This window comes from Notamacropus eugenii, chromosome 2 (assembly GCF_028372415.1).
Source record: "Notamacropus eugenii isolate mMacEug1 chromosome 2, mMacEug1.pri_v2, whole genome shotgun sequence".
Classification (NCBI taxonomy): domain Eukaryota; kingdom Metazoa; phylum Chordata; class Mammalia; order Diprotodontia; family Macropodidae; genus Notamacropus; species Notamacropus eugenii.
In genome coordinates, this window is record NC_092873.1 from 85,742,689 (window position 1) to 85,748,688 (window position 6,000).

Below are 6,000 nucleotides of genomic sequence, written 5' to 3' on the forward strand. Positions count from 1 at the left end.
ACTCAAATAAGTCTCTCAATTTCCCCCAGTCTCTCAATTCTTTAGGCAGAAGGCTCCAAAAATGGACGTTGTTGCACCTGTGGCTGCCACCACCCTGGGGCCAGGCCTGGGGCTGGACCTTGCTCCCTTCTTACCCAGGTGAAGAAAGGGGGATGGTTCACTTGGTAGTGGTTAAATTCTATGCAATACTTTGGTGCAAACCATACAGCACTGCAATTAGACTTATACTGGTCCTCCCAATATCTTTTGCCTGTAAATGTGGGAGTTGGTTTGGAGATTAATTCTTTTCACCAAGGAAGGCACTGTAAATATGAATAGCACATGATCCCCATGAAGACATATAAGAAAAAACCCACAAGCAGATACTTTAACCCAGGGATGGGGAACCTTTGGCCTTGAGGCCACATGTGGCGCTCTAGGTCCTCAACTGTGGCCTTTTGACTGAATCCAAACTTCACAGAACAAATCCCCTTAATAAAAAAATAATCAAACAAATCCCCTTAAGAAAAAATAAAAAAAAATTGTTCTATAAAACTTGGACTCAGTTGAATGGCCATACCCAAGGGTTACATGTGCCTTGAGGTCTCAGGTTCCCCACCCCTGCTTAGCCAATGAAAGTTTTGCACTCCAAAATATATCTGTAACCCAATATACTTTGGTAATTCAATATAGTCATTCTGTGAATGTTTAAGTGGTAGAGAGCCCATTCCCTCCACCTCACCCTCCATTATCACAATTTCCTCTCATGAGGAGTTAGACTCTTGATAAAACAAGGCAGCTAGAGATTTTACAAAGACCTCTACACAAACACTATGGGCTGTGAGTATTACAGAATCATAATCCCAGGTTTCCTTTAATGTCATAAAGGTTGAACAAACTTAGATAAACAGATTCACAACCTCATACATCCTTTAAGGTGATAAGCCATGTTAAATAGACTCTATAGGTAAACTAAGTCAGGGTGTGGATGAAACCACTTAGATGGTTCATCATGTACTAATTTGAGAGGGGAGATTTACATATCACCAAGGTCACTTAAAAAAACTCAGTAAATATAAACACCATGAAACAAAAAGCCAAATATTACAATACTGATCATCAATATTAAGTAATATCAAGTATCCTTGTAACCTGGTAACCCACTCCCAGTGTTCATTCAATCAGCACATTTCATCATGAGTCTCAGGTGTCTCATGTAGTCATCTGTTCTCTGGAATATCCCTTGGATATTTTTGAAATAGGCCTTATCCTCAGGGCAGCTCTGAAGGGAGATTCTTCCAGCAGAAATGCTTTTTTGGTTCCAAGTGACCTACAGAGATTTCTAGGTAATTCTGCTAAATTCTGCTAGTGATAAGACTTTGCATAATTCTATAAACCTTGACAAAATCTAATCAGATTGACTTTCCAATAATAAGTTCATGTGGAGAGAAGTAACTCAAACTATATGGATTGTTATTATAATTATTGCTATTAGCAACAACAGAGCTATAAGAAGAACCGCAAATTAAGAACCTTTAATTCATTTGAAACTTCAGGGAATTTCAGTTTTTACGTATCACTTGTTCTTTCTATTTTTACCCAAACTCTGTACCTGATGTGGACAATATCATCCATAGGCTGAAGAAGGAATCTTAAAAAAATCCATGAGGGCCCGACTTGTAAAATGAGTCCTTCTGTCTCTTAAATATTATCAGACAGGTTCTTCAAAATAAAGAGAAAAAAAGAACATGATTGGAAATTCTTTACAATTATTAATACAATTTTATATCAAAAATTGTAATCTAATTTTGAGAACATATTAACAAAACATAATTAAGCATGTATTTCCCATTAGACACATTAGGAAGCCAACAGAATTGAATATATATCCTAATTCTTAGATTTCTAGTGGTCTAATTTTGTTGCTTTCTCAAAGTTTACTACTCTATGAAATTAAAAAGAAATCCTTGTACATCTTTGCTTTATCCCTCCTTTTGGAGAATACACACACACACACACACACACACACACACCTCGTACATACATATATATGTATATATATATAACATATATATGTATCTCTATACATACACACATATATACATATAAACACGTGGACACATATACATATATATTCCTCATATCATCTTGAAGAAATAAGGTACTTATCTAATATATGAAAATGTAACTATGAGCTAGGGATGGCAAGCCTAAGAACTCATTTAGCTAGCTACATAGGCTGTGGAGTTGACTCCAAATACAGATTAATAAATTAATTTAAAAAGGCAGCTAGAGATTTCACAAGGGTCTACTATATTATTTTAATAATCAAATCCAAAACTTAACAGCAACCAGAACAGAAAAGGAGTTCTTTTTCTAATAGCATTTTAGATGCAATGATTTCCTAGATTTCACAATATACAAAAAATTTTAGAAACACAATAAATCACACATAATATCATGCATTTAAAACATGAAACAAACTTATTACCAGTAAGGTTATATCAATTTATTTGAATGCATTTCTAGAACAACTTAAATAGAAAATAAAAACCAAATTTCTTCTGTCTTCTTACTGAGCCAAGAATCCTCCATTGCTGTAAGATTTGCTTGTACTTTGCTTTTGATGGAATTAAATGTTGCCTTCTTAGAGGTGGATGAACCATTCTGCTGGTAAACCCTGTGGAGTTCTCATTTTTCATTTAACAGTTTCTGAATTTCTCCATCATTTTCATCAAACCAGTTTTGGTGTTTGCAAGTGTTCTGACCTAGATGAGCAAATGCAGTTCTGTACACCAAATCTCTAAAAGTTACCCGCTCCTTTTCTGCTCTACTGTTGCCAACTGTATGTTGGCTCAACCTCCCCTCCAAGTTGGCAACAAATTGTTCCTACTCAAAGAAGACCTTTAATCTCTTGATGTTAATTATTCTGGTAGTCCTTTGACCTTGGGGGTGTCTCTTTTGTTGAATATGAATATTTAGCTTGGATAGAATAAGTCTATGATCAGTCCAGCGCTCTGCACCACACATTGCCTTCACTACTCTCACATCCTGTCTGTCTCTTCTCTTTATACTCACATAGTCTATTAAATATCATTGTTTGCTGTGAGGATGCATCTTTTGTGTTTATTGTGGTTAGGCAAATGAGAGACAGTGTTGGTGATGAGTTTTATTTTTTTTTTTATGTTTTATTGTGTTTAGGTAAATGGAAAACTATGTTGGTGATGAGAAGGTCATGAGTTGCACAAGTCTTCAGTAGTAAGTGGCCATTGTTATTGCTGTTTCCAACTCCATTCCTCCCTAGGACTCTCTGCCAAGCCTGGAAGTCTAATCCTCCTCTAGCATTGCTAGAGCTAGCTCATTGTTTGGGAGGCTCCAAAGGAAAAGAGGGGAGAAAAGAGGTATTAGATTACCAAACTGAAGGTCTACAGAGCCATTGTGCAGACCTCATTGTTGTATGCCTATGAAACCTGGACACTACACCAGCGCCATGCCAGGAAACTGAACTGCTTTCATTTGAATTGTCTTAGGAAGATTCTGAAGATTACCTGTCAGGATACCAGACACTGAGGTAATTTCTGGAACTAAACTGCCAAGTATTCAAACTCTGCTTCAGAGAGCACAATGCTGATGGGCTAACCATGCTGTTTAAATGCAAAACATATGCTCGCCAAAAAGACTATTTTTTGGAGAACTCACACAAGGTAAGCACTCACATGGTGGTCAGAAGAAGCGATACAAAGACACTCTCAGGGTCTCTCTTACAAACTTTGGAATTGATTGACATAGGAGACACTGGTACAGCACCACTCAGCATGGCATACCCACATCAGAAAAGATCAAAGCAGAATTGAAACAGCTCAAAGGAAACACAGGATGCATAAATTTCGCGAATCCACCCCAAATGTTCACAGCAACTATTTGTGCCAGGCCTGTGGTAGAGCATTCTGAGCTTGTATTGGTCTGATCAGACATATTGGGACACATTGAAACTTGGCTCTAGCATAGTGATGTCACTTTGGTTCTCTTCCAGAATGAAGAACAACAACCAACCAACCAACACAGAAAATAATTTATTTGATCACTTTTGGCATTCTATACTGATTGCATTCAAGATGATACTTACATTTACTAATACTTATAGAATACTTGCCATGTACCAGGCACTGTGCTATGCACTTTACAATCATGTGATCCTTATAACAATCCTAGGAGGTAGGTGCTATTATTTATCCCCCTTACAGATTAGGAAACTAAGGTAGGCAGAGGTGAAGTAGCTTGTCTAAAGTCACACATCTAATAAATTTCTGAGTCTGAATTTCAACTCAGAGTTTGCTGATCCATGCATCTTCCAGCATAGTGTCTACATGCTAAATAGCAAATGTATTTTGCATTAAATTCTGGTTTACCATAATTATCCTAATTAGAAATCTCACTGTAAATAAGATAACAAAATAATAAGACATTATAATTTAATTTCAGGAAAAAAATTCAATCAAATGAAGTTTGAGTTTATAATCTCAAATGGTAATATTAAGAACCCCAGTTTTTCCAATGGTTGTTTATTTCTATGCAAACATAACCTACGCTTTGTAGTAATGAAATTAAGAATGCAAATTCTCTATATAACAACTCAAATTTGCAGACTTTTGGTAGGCTATCCCCAAATATTTCAATGCTGCAAATATATTTCTATATTTCATAAAGAATAACTAAATAAAGTTTCTCATACCCTTCTTATCTGAATGAGATCAAAACCCTTCCTCAAACCTCTCTTTCAATAAAAAAAAAAAAACAACCAAAAAAACCAAACTCTAAAACCTTTACTTTCAAACCCTCTATTCATGCTGTCAGTGTAAACAAACTACTACTTCCATAATTTTCTACCCATTTCCTCTTATCGCCACTTGCTTAAACTTTTTCTCTTTCTTTCTGATATAAAAACCTTTCAAAATTATACCCAGGGCAGTGAGGTGGCACAATGGATAAAATACCAACCCTAGAGTCAGGAGGACCTGAGTTCAAATCTAACCTCAGACACTTACTAGCTGCGTGACTCTGGGCAAGTCACTTAACTCCAGTTGCTGTATCTGTCTTGCTTGCTTCTTTCATATTCTAATATGATATTTCTCTTACTGTCTTCCATATGCTTAGTTTCCCTGGTCTTTATTTCCTAATTATTTCACAAACTATCTATAGAACTAATCTTTACTCCACTGAATTTTTCCTTTATTAGTTTAGCACAAGTTTTATCATGAATTACCAACAATTGCAATGCTGTTACTTCTGGGGTTCTTCAAAGCTTACAAACCCATGGCCCATTCCAATGCCTTCTGGTGCCTTCGCTTCTAGCTTGCCTATCATTTATAGAAGAAAATACAGTGGTAGCACAAAACATTCTTCAAAATTATTTTGCCTGCTTTTAAGTTGCTCTCTGATTTAAACTAGTTTCTCTCTTTTCATAGTCAAGAAAAGAGTTAATAATAGGTACTTTTTAAAATTTTATAACTGCAAACTGCAAATCTATTTTTTCCTCTAATCAGTCAAATCACCTTTGTACCTTGCATTTGACAAGAATATTGTTAATATCAAATGTAATATTCCCTTCTCCGTCAAAAGGCCATATCTACAGTAATGAAGCTCCTCCCTCTCAACAAACCTGGGGATGTTGTTGCATTCCTCAACTGTTTAACTACTCTCAACTAGGTTGGACTGAGCCTCACCCTAGGGATCATTAGCTTTGTAAATAGAACTGGCTTTGGCTAGCCACAGTTACCAAATGTCTTTGCTTCTTTCATTAACATTTATAGCAAGTTATACAACACTGCTGGTGTATTGTTATCATGCAAGATTCCCATTCTTGAGACCAGGGTTCAATTCCTCGACCCGTGCACTTCTCACTTTCAGCCCTCCCTCACTCCAAACAAAATCAAGTGCAAGTCATGTCATTATTTCTCTGTTGGCATGGTTGGTTGGAGAGTCTGTTATGTTAACTGGAGCTAAAGATCTTCCCCACCCATT

General features: G+C 36.4%; 1 long non-coding RNA gene across 1 annotated transcript; it reads left to right on the plus strand.

The window, feature by feature from the left end:
• The first annotated feature begins 53 nt into the window (after window positions 1-53).
• On the plus strand, window positions 54-3,600 carry LOC140522309 (uncharacterized). The gene is made up of 3 exons (XR_011973276.1): window positions 54-138; window positions 3,181-3,237; window positions 3,510-3,600. It is a non-coding gene; the product is annotated as an uncharacterized lncRNA (long non-coding RNA).
• The last annotated feature ends 2,400 nt before the right edge of the window (window positions 3,601-6,000 follow it).